Below are 12,033 nucleotides of genomic sequence, written 5' to 3'. Positions count from 1 at the left end.
CTGCATGTGGGATCAAAGTAGGTGACTGGCTCTGAGATAAGAAGCTATCTCTTCGGTGTGGGTGTCTAGGCTCCCTGCATACTGGTGAAACAATTTTAGGTGTTTTAATCTAAGCAATGAGAACATACAGATTTTATTTTGTGTGCTACCCCCAAAGTTGCTAATGTCACATACAAACTGCAATGCATGTTTCCAAAGTAAATAATAATAATAACAACTGCTTGTTAAACTGCTTTAAAATAATGATTATTTTATTTCTTAAATTTGAAAACATTTAAAGAGCTTTTTGCTTCCTGTTGGAAATTTTTTCTTCCTTCACAGAGTGGCTGTAAATCATTGATTCAAGACTGGTCCTGGAAGCCTCTGCTATAGAGGTTCTTCAAAGATGAGCTGTGCCCAGGAATTTCCTTCTGTGTTACTAAGCTATCCCCTGAAACGAATGCTTAATACCTTCTTTTCTTAGAGGAGGCAGGGAGGGAGAGGGACTGACTGAGTGTTATATGGCTGGTGGCTGAAGGTGTTTTAGATCATACTCCTGCAGTAATGACCCTGATGTAGGATCTTATTTTAAGAGTTTATGTGGATCTAGAGTCCAATTCCTTTTCCTAGGTGTGTTTCCATCTTGGTAAAAAATTACTGAGATGAAATAAAAAAACCAAAGGATCCAGGATAAGAAGGGCTATTTACAGATATGAGAAAGGCTGATATTCTTACTGCGAATTACACTAGCATTAGAAGAGCTTAATTTCTGATCTGACATAGGGCAGCTGGGACAAAATCAGGGAAAGGACTTATGATAGTTTCAGGCAGATTTCCAGAGTTAAAGTGGAAAGCATTTATGGGGTGAGAGAGAGAGAGCAGGCAAGGCTGTGGCAAAAAAGAGGTACAGCAGCACTCCCAATGGAGGCCAAGCCAGAAGACTTCATCTCTTTGTATGCATATTTAAAAATTGCCCAACAAAAATGTAGTGATTTGGAGATAAAGCCACATCACCAAACCCTGCTGTGTGTTCTGAGTTGGCAAAGGACTCCCTAAGATTGCTAGGCATTTCTTTGCCTCAGAAAGACATGAAAATGTAAATATTCTAATAGAAGGGTTTTTTACTCTCCACTTCCCAAAGCTTCAGTATTAATAAATCAGTATTAAAGTTATTTTGCACAGATAGCTTTGGAAATAATCAGGTGACATTAGCCCACATCAATATCTGGATAATTTTACAGGCTGAAAAATGTGTTTCAGATTAATATTTGTCCAATGTGTTCTGCTGATCACTTTTGGATGTGCCCTATAGGTTCTACGTCTACAGTTCTTAAACATCTGACTCAGTTTAAGTGAGGATATCAGCAATAGTAAACTATGAATGTAGTTTAAACATGAGCAATAGAATAAAATTCATTGTGTTGATGTTTTCATGCAAAATTTAATGTTTCTTCCTGGGAAACTGAACCTAGTAGCTTTGTAGCTAATATCTATTTCACTCCTGAGAGACTTTAATATATCTTAGCATATGTCAAAAATAAAACATACTAGAATTAGACTGAAAGAAAAAAATGGTTCATTAAAATCTCTGTCAGGGCTTCTCACTACCTTAAGTCACTGAAGTGAAATTTTACATGATATAGAAAAGGAAAGATTTAAGAAACAGATTTTTCTAAAGGAAACCAATGTGTTACTTAACAGTCTAATGAGCATCAACTGCTCATCACAACCTTGTTAGAAGCTGTAAAATCTCACTGGAATAATTTTAATACATACTTTTCTCTTTTAAACTTAAAGGAGACACTGACTTGCATCTTGGATTTTTCAATTTCAATTTTACCAAAATAAATTATATAAAAACAAAAAAATAGGATGCAGATTTTCTTTTCCTCACCAAAGCATAGCCATATTTTGAAAAACAGAGCTTTTCCCTAGAAATTATATTTTCCCATTGCTGCTTCTCACAGATCCAATGTTCAATATTCAATCAATCTGATTTTTTCAGTATTCTCAGACTAACACCTCCGATATCTTTTTTTCACTCTTTAATTTGCTGGTGCTTTCTTACATGTTTTCTGCTTGTTTTTTTCTTCCTTGATGTCCATGGGTTTTGAGATGAGCCGTATTTATATGCTCACTTATATTTACTTGGGTATCTGGAGATTTTCCACTACTTGGACTGCCTTAGATTTATACACTCATTCAGTATAAATTATATGGCTGATTTTGTAGCAGTATCTAATTGGATGTATTGCTTGTCAAAGAAGGTAGAGACTTGTGATTTAGTGTTATGCCTCCTTACATCACATCTTAGCATTTCATGTCATAATCTCTGAAATGGTAATGCTGGAACCACACTTGGCTGTGCAAATCTGCTAGCTTTCTGGAGTTATTTGCAAATAATTAATTTTAATTTTTGTAACAATCTGTTAAGTATATTAAAATTCACAGGTTGTTTTGTTTTGTTCTGTGTTGTTTTTGACAGAAGAGATAACACTGCCTAAACACCTGCTCACTTGTATGCAGAGTTCTGTGTGACTGAAGAAAACCTTATTTTTGAAAGTTTTGATATCTCTTGAAATGCTACCTTTTTAACATCAGGCTGACAGATTTGCAGGATGCCTTCAAAGCTGGCATGGATGCTCTCAGAAGTCCAAGGTCCTTAGACTAGTTATACCCCAAATAATGTTTAAATGGGGAAAAGCAAGCAGTTCAGTGCTGCTGGTCTCATTTCTATCTTTTCAGGGCTTTCTTACTAAGCAAAGGAAAGCCTCAATCTCATGCCTTTGGTCACAGGAACACCTTGCAACTCTTCTGGCTCTCCATCACTTCTGAATTTTAGTTTAAATGCACAAACTAATGCACATCCAGAGAAAACCTATCACTTTTCCAGCTTTCTTGTTGTTTCTTACATGACCTTCTTGTATACAATCCTCTGTCTCTGATGATTTACATCTCCTTAAAATAAAGGCATTTAAAAAATAAGTTCCCAAATAACCTGTAACCTTATCTAACCTTTAGAAAATCAGACTGAATGAAGGAAGATATTTGACCAAAGGGCCATTGAAGTTTAGGGAAAGGCTGAGGCTGCCAGTCAGTGGTCTTTTCTGAAATCTGAAACACAGTGTTCTTTTAGGGTTCTCATGCAGTTATGGTTGAATGGGGCAGAATTTCTTTTCATATAGAAGACATGGTGTGCACATAGAAATATGATATTGTATTGTGCACTCAGTGTATGCAGTTCTTGGAGAAGATACTGTTTGTATTTTCTCTAACATGTGAAACAACAATTTCAGGCTTTAGGATTTGCATATGAACTTTGTGGGAGATAGGCTCTTTAATATGGATAAAATGTAAAATTATAAAATAAATTTAGAAATTGGGAGAGAGGACAATTTAGAGAAACACCAAATTTCTGATATAATTTGTGTATACATCTATGTTTATCGTTATTGAACTATGGAAGAAAACCACATAAAAAGCTAATGGTGGTGCCATACATTCTTTTATCTTTCAGTAATAGATTCCTTAAAAACTGAAGTGAAACCAGATTATTCATTTCTACAATTATCTTTGAAATTAAAAACTAAAACAATCAAAATACCTGGACTGGTGAAACCAATGGGGGAAATGCTGTAAGTGAACTTCAGTAGAAGAAAGATGGGATATTATACTGAGGGTCTTCCTTTTGCTGTCTTCCCTTTTTTTGGTCATATGCTTTTGGAAGTAATATTTTAGTCTAACTGGAACTTTCAATATGGGTACTTTCAGTTTCCATAATTTCAATTAATTTTCTCATATGTGTATTTCTCAGCATATATCCAGCTTTGTGCACCGCCCATGGGAATGGGACCTGTAAGTTTAAGCATTGTTAAGTTTTCAGAGAATCAAGATGGCACTTAGACTATAAGTCATTTAGAAATTTAAATGTAGCATTCAGAATGCAAAAGGGAACAATGTGAAACACAGCATCTCTTTTTAAGTGTTTTTGAGGCTGAAAAACCAGCTGTGGTATTAATCTATATTTCAATTTGAAGATTTAGTCATAAAGTCACAGAAACCTTTAATATTATTTCACAGACTGATGTATATAAACTGTTTAGACAAAAGATTAATTATTTGCAGGACAGACTCTTAAGTTACTGAAAACTGAGAAACGCTGAATCCAAATATGTTTCATTGCTCTTTGAAGTATAGAGAAGCATCACTGAGCAGAACTAACTTCCCTTATTTTTCTCTATATAGCTATAAACCAAAAATGTGATTTTATCAATTTATAAATTAGGACCTTCATTAATCATTTGCCATTTGTTATATATGTATATGCAAGCTATATGCAAGCTATATCTGTCCTTTCATGTGACACAGAATGAAGACTCCTGTCACATGCAATTGCTGCATGTGAAAGACAAATGCTACATTATCTTTCCTCAGTGGAGTGAATGTTTGCAATGTTTAGTATAGTAAAATTGTATTTTTCCCATGAGTTATTCAATAACCCACACCTAAATCTTTTCTCATTCTTCACTTTTCACAGGTGGAAATCCCAAAGGTTTTTTTTTTTGTGGGTTTTTTTTGTTTTTTTTGTTTTTTTTTTTTTTTGACGAGGTTTAATTTTTTTTCAGCAGAAGCCACACCTCTGAATGCCAAGTGAACTGACATTTATTGAGGGAAGAGGTGAGATTCTTATCAATGCAGGCACAAGGAGCTGACAGGAACCTAAAGTCCAATTCTGGTTGAACACTGGTAACAGCAGTAGAGCTTTAATCAAGATGTATCGATAGAACATCTCATCTTCATATCCTCACATAATGCAGCTACAGAATGCTTCAAATCAAGCGGAAAGAAAGAATAGAAACCCTTGAAATGTGACAGAGGAATAGAACAAGGAAGGTCACATTTCAATAGAATAGCAAGTAAATTGGAGATTCTGGATACCAAATGTGGTCAACACTGGGATCATAAGCCTGATCTATCAAGTAAGTCTCTTACGGATCTACCATTTAAAATCTTTTCTCTGTCTGTGAATGATCTCCACAGAGAAGTCTCTTCACACTCCCAAAATTCTCAAAATTATGCATCAAAGGGAGATTGTAAGGAGGAATCCTTTCTGAATGCTGCAGGAAACTGAAAAGCACAGGATTAACATAGTCCAAATATGGTGATTCAGTTTTGTCTTGGATCTCCTGGACAATACCAAGATGAAGAGCAAATGTCTTTAAAAGGCAAGATTTATATTTGATACAGATCTGGCAAAAAGCAATCGTATGTGATTCAGAAGAATATTACTGAAACCACACTGTTTCCAAATGTTTTGTTGAAAGTTAATTAAATTGTTACATTTGAAGTGAAGCCTTTGGTGATGCTGAAAATTTGTTGCCCCTTGGAATGTACTCCTGCATAAAATGATTACTTCAGAATATTTTTGCCTCTAAAGTAATCAAATAAGCCAATTCTTATGAGGCTGAGCTATATTAGAGGGCCTTTTTGGATCCAATATTTGTCACCATTGATTAAAAATTGTCTTGGAAGCATATTCTATATCAATGTATGCTTTCCTCCCTTTAGTAGCTTTATTCTGGTGTCTGTGATAATAATTCTCTGAGGCAAATCTCTCAGGATGTGTCATGCAAAACATAGTGCTCAAGATTTCTTTTAATCTCTGTATTATCTGTGCACCTTGTTCAGAATGAGATACATTGATAAGTCCTGGAAGAAATGGGAGAATTACCATTGCTTTCCCCAAAGGCTGAGATTAAAAATGTTTTCTTTTATGTTGTCCCTTCCAAAGGCAGGAAGTAAGATATTTTCCTCTACTGTGTGTGGAAACATTCCTGTGGATATTTATTTCAAAACAAATTGGAACTCTACTTTCTGTTGTCAAGAATTTTCCCAAGATATTTCAAGGATTGTTTTGTGGCATTTGGCTTTTCTTTGCCCCAGTCCCGGGCAGCTGGGGGTGCCCAGCTAGTGGCGCTGCTCTCGGCGAGACTGGGGTTTCCGCATGTGTGCGGAGCTCTAGGGTTGAGCTTCTGCATGGGTCTGCTGCACTGTAGCCTCACACTGAGGCAAGATAATGAATTAGAGTGAAGGCGCAATCTGCCCACGTGGCTGAGAACTATTTATTCCCGCATGGATGCAGCGGTGGACAATGCAGCTGTTCATGAGCCCACATGGGCAAAATGGTGGCTGAGACAAAGGGAACATAGGATTAAGTAGGGGGTGGGCCGACAGGGGCAGCAGCCCCCCTCGCCCAATGGGGATGGACGACAGGGAAGTGGTGTGGAACACGGTATCCTATGGGAATATAACAGGGGTGTGTACAGCGTTCTGGGACAAATGAGATTACAGAGGTGAGGTGATTGATACAGAACTTTCCGAGGGAAAGAAGGGAGTGGCTACAAGATTGATAGGTGAAAGCTCCTATAGCAGACAGCCCGGAGTGAACCATTTTAAGGGGAAAATAGGGGTACATAGAACAGATCTAACTAACATTTATTAAATCCCCCAACTGAACCCACCCTGGATGCAACATTGTTTGGGGTTTTTTTCTAGCAAAATTGGCAGAACATAAACACATTGTAACAATAGACCTGTTTCAGACCAGCAGCATTTTTCTGCTACTCTGAAAATGCTTCTGTAACAGACAACTTGCTGATGTCAACTGTTAACTTCATCAGGTTTCCTTTTTTGCTATATGTATAGACTTCCTAGCTAAATCACTGCTTGTATTCTAATATAATCATATAAATGTTGTAAAGTGTTCTGTTGTTTGGGGTTTTTTTTTCTTTCAATTATGTTTCATTTATAAACTTGAGCCTTGGGAATAAAAATATTAAATGAATTTTTGAACATTTTCCTCTCAATATCCAGGTTCTCATATTTATTGTATGAACCACACCTCTGCACAAGTTTGGAACAATGCTGTACCAGTCCAATTTAACAAGTCTGAAGAAATCATCTCCCTTTCCCTGTACCATTCAATTTTATCTATTAAACAGCACCCCATTGGGTTGTGCTGAAAGTGCTTTGAAATGCTTTACTGGCTCTGTGTCCACGAGATGTCAGTGTGGATTCTTAATTCACTTCTATTCTTACTCTCTGTCTTATATTGGTGAAAAAAATGACAAACTCTGGCAACCCCTCAATAGACATTTCCTTTGAAGCTTAAAGAAGTATTCATCACGTAAAAATCCCATTATTGGCCTGAGTCTCATCTCTGCTGTTTAAAAGGATCAGGCTGGTGTTTCTAATCTTTCCTTGGAGGAGAAGTTCTAAACTTTGGATGTGTATATTGAACACAAAAACCAGTGAAACTAGTCTGACAACTGACGCCAACAGGGCAGGTGGGATTGAGCAGAAGAAGACGTTGCTGAGTTCTGCAGCAGAAAGAAAGTGCTAGTGGCACGGAGCTGTAAAATCTTGCTGAAATCACTCAGATACAAAGCTTGCTAGGCCAGTGCATAGTGATTTTAATTTTTTTTAACATGAGTTAAAATTTCTGCATTGGCTTGAATTGCATCCTCTAGTTGCTACCATGCTGTTGGTTTTAACTGGTTATCTCAGCCTAACAAGTATTGTTTAGGAATAGGCGCTGCATATTCATCTCCTTCTGTTTAAAGCCTGTTAAGCTTGGTGGTTTTAGTTCAGGTTGTTTACTGTGTCTTGCTGTTTATACATCCCTGTTGCAAGGGAAAAAACTAGCAGAATTTGGTAAGCTTTCAGTGCCCAAATAGCTGCTGCTTAAATCCCCCTGAATTTCATCTGAGTTGCCAGCTTTTGCCAAGGAGAATTCAATTGACCTTAATACTACGGATTTGTGGCACATAAGAGGCATTTCATCAACTCTCACACACCACTGCTTTGAAAGCCTGCTTGAAAACTCTGAAGACATCCTAATAAACATTTTATTAGAATGCATTTTTAATCAATAGTTTACTTAATGCAGCCACATACTAGAGCTATTTACATTTTTTTTCTTCAGAAAAATGAACTAAAGTGAACTGTGTTTAGTAGACTACTTAATAAATATTTTCTAAGTAAGTCTTGAAGAAAAACAATGGCTTTGAATCAAAATTGAGACAAATCTACAGAAAACATTTTCTAGCCCTATGCACAAAAAGAATGTGATTGATGTGCCTTGTATGGCAGAACCTGTTTTTATTTCCAATATGTCTCTCAAGGTAAGGCAAACAGCAGGGAATCCACATTTGTCAAACCCAAAGCTCTTTTTATAGGCAATTAAAAAGAAGTTTAAAAATGCATCCTTTGCCTATCATAAGGAATATTAGGGGTTTTTTTTCATTAAGAAAATACATTAAAAACTTAAAAACAGGTTGCAAATGTAAATATATATATTGATTGTGTTTCATAAGACACATTCTTCTTGTACTGTTGCATGGCATCCAGATGAACTGATATATTAGTCTGGTTTTTTATCATACTTTTTTATGTAATTGCTTTTCTGGTTATCTTTAAATATAGCTTAGGTTTGACAGCTGTGATAATCTGAAGCTGTGAGAATGCTTCCCTTGTTTATTACACTGTGAAAAGCTACAGTGTTACTTAAAATAAGATGATGAGGTATTAGATCTCACATATTTGGGGGGAGGGGCAGAATTATTTGTTAATTTTAAGACAGTACATTACTATTCACCATTATAATTTGAGTCTTTGAAGTTTAATGACTCTCTAGTTATCTGTTATGCCCCTGGCATGTTTCCAATATTTGTGTTACAGAAGCCTTCTCTCATATTCCCTTTTGTCAGTGACCTTAGGAGGAGATAAGAGGGAAAAATTGGGAAATATTGGAAATATTTTTCTAAATTTGGGAGAATATTCAGATGTTCTTGTGGCTCCCACTAACACAAATTTAAAAAAAAAATGTCTGGGATTTTAGCCTATGAAAGCATATTTTGTTTCATTGAAACCTTATAGAAAAAAATGCCTAGTGTAGAATATAATTCTTGTCAGTACCATGTGTTCTGCTTACTCAGTCTTTACTACAGATTCAGTCTTTGGTAGAGAACACTTGTTTATTGCCATTTTGAAACAAGATCAAAATTCCCGAGAGACATGATTTCCTGAGAATTGCTTCTTGATGGCCCCTTATGACATAGGTAAGTTTTGTACCTTTGGCGGGTATTTGTATATATCCTGCCTTTGGCTCTTTGTCTCTAGGGTTTTTTTTAGTGTATGATAGCAAATAGGATTCTCCCATCAATAAAATCGTTGTAATTTTCAGATGTAAAGAACAGCAGCAGTTCAGAGAAACAGACTTCAGCTTCTACAGCAAATGGGAATATTATTTGAAGATGCTGCAATCAATAGCCAACTGGACTACTTTGTGCTGATAGATGTTAGCAGGAGCTAAAGTACTCCATACCTTTAACATCATTAGAATACACTATGATAATGATAGGATAATTCAGTGAGATTAGGCCTTTTTCCTGGTTAAAAGAATTGCTGAAGGCAGCTAATGCCTTGCTGGCTACTTCTTCAGGTCTGAGCTTACAGACCAGAAGTGGAAGAAGCTTTGATGACCTCTTTAGGGGCAAAATGAAACCTCATTTTCATCAAATGGAAGCAAAAATAAAAATGTTATTCTGACTTATAAACCCCCCTATGCATGCAACCATTATTTGTGATGGTAAAAGGACCATGTTTGAGAATATTTTCCATCTGATCTCTTAAGAAAAAGAGGACAAGACTTCTGTCGCCCCTTAATTCCCCCTAAAAATATGAACACTTTGGGCAATTTTTAAGAAATTTAATGATGTGAAAAATACATCCAAGATAATTAATTGCCTTAAAGCTACACAAAAGTTGTGAGAAGAAAAATTTGAATAAATTTCTTGGAGAAAAAAGCAAGTATTACCTTATGGAAGGGCAGCACAAGCAATTCAGGATGTTCCTGGAGATCATTTGCTGCTATCTTCCTGACACAAGTCACCAAGAAGTTGTGCAGGAAATGTGATGTATCTTATTCTTACAGAACAAAAAAAAAAAAAAAAAAAAAAAAAAAAAAAAAAAAAAAAAAAAAAAAAAAGAACTGACCAGGGATGTGAAGCCTGAGGAAAGTCCTTGCTGCAGAGACTATGAGTTCAGGAGTGGAGTTCAGGATCAATAGGTGAAGTATCAAAGTAAAACCCAGGATCACAAATGTGGACTCAAGAGAGAAGACTTTGGTCTGTCTATGGGCCTACTTGGAAGCATGCCATGGGAGACAATCCTGGAGGAAAAAAGGAGTTTGACAAAGATTGTAGGTTTTCAAGGATAGCCTTTACTAAATTAAAAAAAATGTCCAACCTCATGTGCAGGAGAATTGCAGGAGACCTGTGTAGCTGAGCAAGTAGCTCCTAACTAAACTCAGACTGAAGAAGAAACACACAGGTTGAAGATGCTTCAGGTAAATGTGCAGAGAGGAAATACAGAAACGTTGTTCAATTGTGAAGAGATAGAATGAAGACAGCCAAAACACATCTGGAATTGAATCTGGAGGAGAACAGGGTGTACCATAGGATGTGCTTGAACAAGTGCACAGACAGCAAAAAGCACTCTAGGGAAAACATGGCTTCTGTGCTGAACTCAAAGGGAATGCTACTGACAAAGTATATGGAGAAGACTGTGGTACTCAAGGCTATCTTTGCCTCAGTCTCTACCAGCAGGATTTGTCTTAAAGAAACTAGGTGCCTGCAACAATATGAAAGCCTGGGTAAAGGAAAATTAAACTATGGAAAATTTAAACAAACTGGATGTTTGGGGCCCGTATATTAGGTATGGTTATGAAGAGTGCTGGTCAATGTCATTGTCATTTGTCTTTGAAAGGTCATGGCAATCAGGAAAGGTTTCTGAGGGCTTGAAGAAAGCAAATATGACTCCTATCTTGAAGAAGACCTAGGAGGATCTGAGGAACTACAGGTTGGTAAACCCCCTTTTTCTGGGGAAAGTGGTAGAGTAAATACACCTAAAAATCTTTTGCAAATTTATAAAGAACAAGAAGGTGATTTGGCATAGTCCTGTGGCTTTAGTGAAACAGTGCTTGGCCAACTCAAGCCTCTTTTATGAGGAAATGACAACCTAGGTGAATGAGGAAAGAGGACTAGACATTGTTCATCCTGACTTTAGCAAGGCTTTTGACACTGCATCCCATAACATACTCATAGACAAAGTATGAAGCATTGGCTAGGTAAGTAAGCAGAGAGCTGGACAGAAAAATGGACTCAAACAGTTGTGACAAGCTGTCTGGAGGCCAATCAATAGTAGTGTATTGTTGTGGGTTGGGTTGGTTTAGTCAGGGATCTTACTAATGTTAGTTAGACATGTTCCTTGTACCCCTATTTTCCCTCATAGTGGTTTGCTCCAGGTTGGTTACCATGAGAGCTCACCTGTCAGTCATCTCACTCCTCCCAGGGTTTCTCCTTACATGGTTCTGTCAAGCAGAGGTTGTCACTCCCTGTTGGGGTGTCAACCTTGTAACCACTGCTTGCTTCTTCATGAAAGTTCTGTGTCAATCACCCTATCCTTGTATTCCTATTCGTCCCAGAACGCTGTACCCACCTCTGTTATATCACCATTGGCTGTGAAACTCTACCTTGGTTTAACCCCATAGGGCGAGGCAGGTTTCCACCCTGCCCACCCTCTCCCTATTTAATCTGATGCAATCTATCGTTCGTCACCATTTTGCCTTAGAACGATCTGAGAGCCACTCTCTCAGACCACGCATGGGGGAATAAAAGTTCTTCCTTTCTTGGGCAGTGTCCTTTTCTCTTCCCTTCATTTCCTCTCGGCGTCCAGCCACCAAAGCCGCTAACCCACGCTGGGATGCTCCGCGACCCCAGAGTACCCGTAAACGTAGTGGTGACAACCTCACAAAGAAGTGCTAGCTGGCGCTATAGCTGATTGAGGTCATAGAGAGAGAAACGTCGCAGTGTATCCTGGAGTTATTAAGGGGCTGATGCTGTTTTAACACTTTCATTAATGACCTGGCTGATGGGAGACACAGCACCCTGAACAAGTTTATAAGTTGTTTTCAGTCTGGGACGATGCATTAGG

Source organism: Anomalospiza imberbis, chromosome 1, assembly GCF_031753505.1.
Source record: "Anomalospiza imberbis isolate Cuckoo-Finch-1a 21T00152 chromosome 1, ASM3175350v1, whole genome shotgun sequence".
NCBI classification, from domain to species: Eukaryota; Metazoa; Chordata; class Aves; order Passeriformes; family Viduidae; genus Anomalospiza; species Anomalospiza imberbis.
This window is presented reverse-complemented; position numbering follows the sequence as displayed.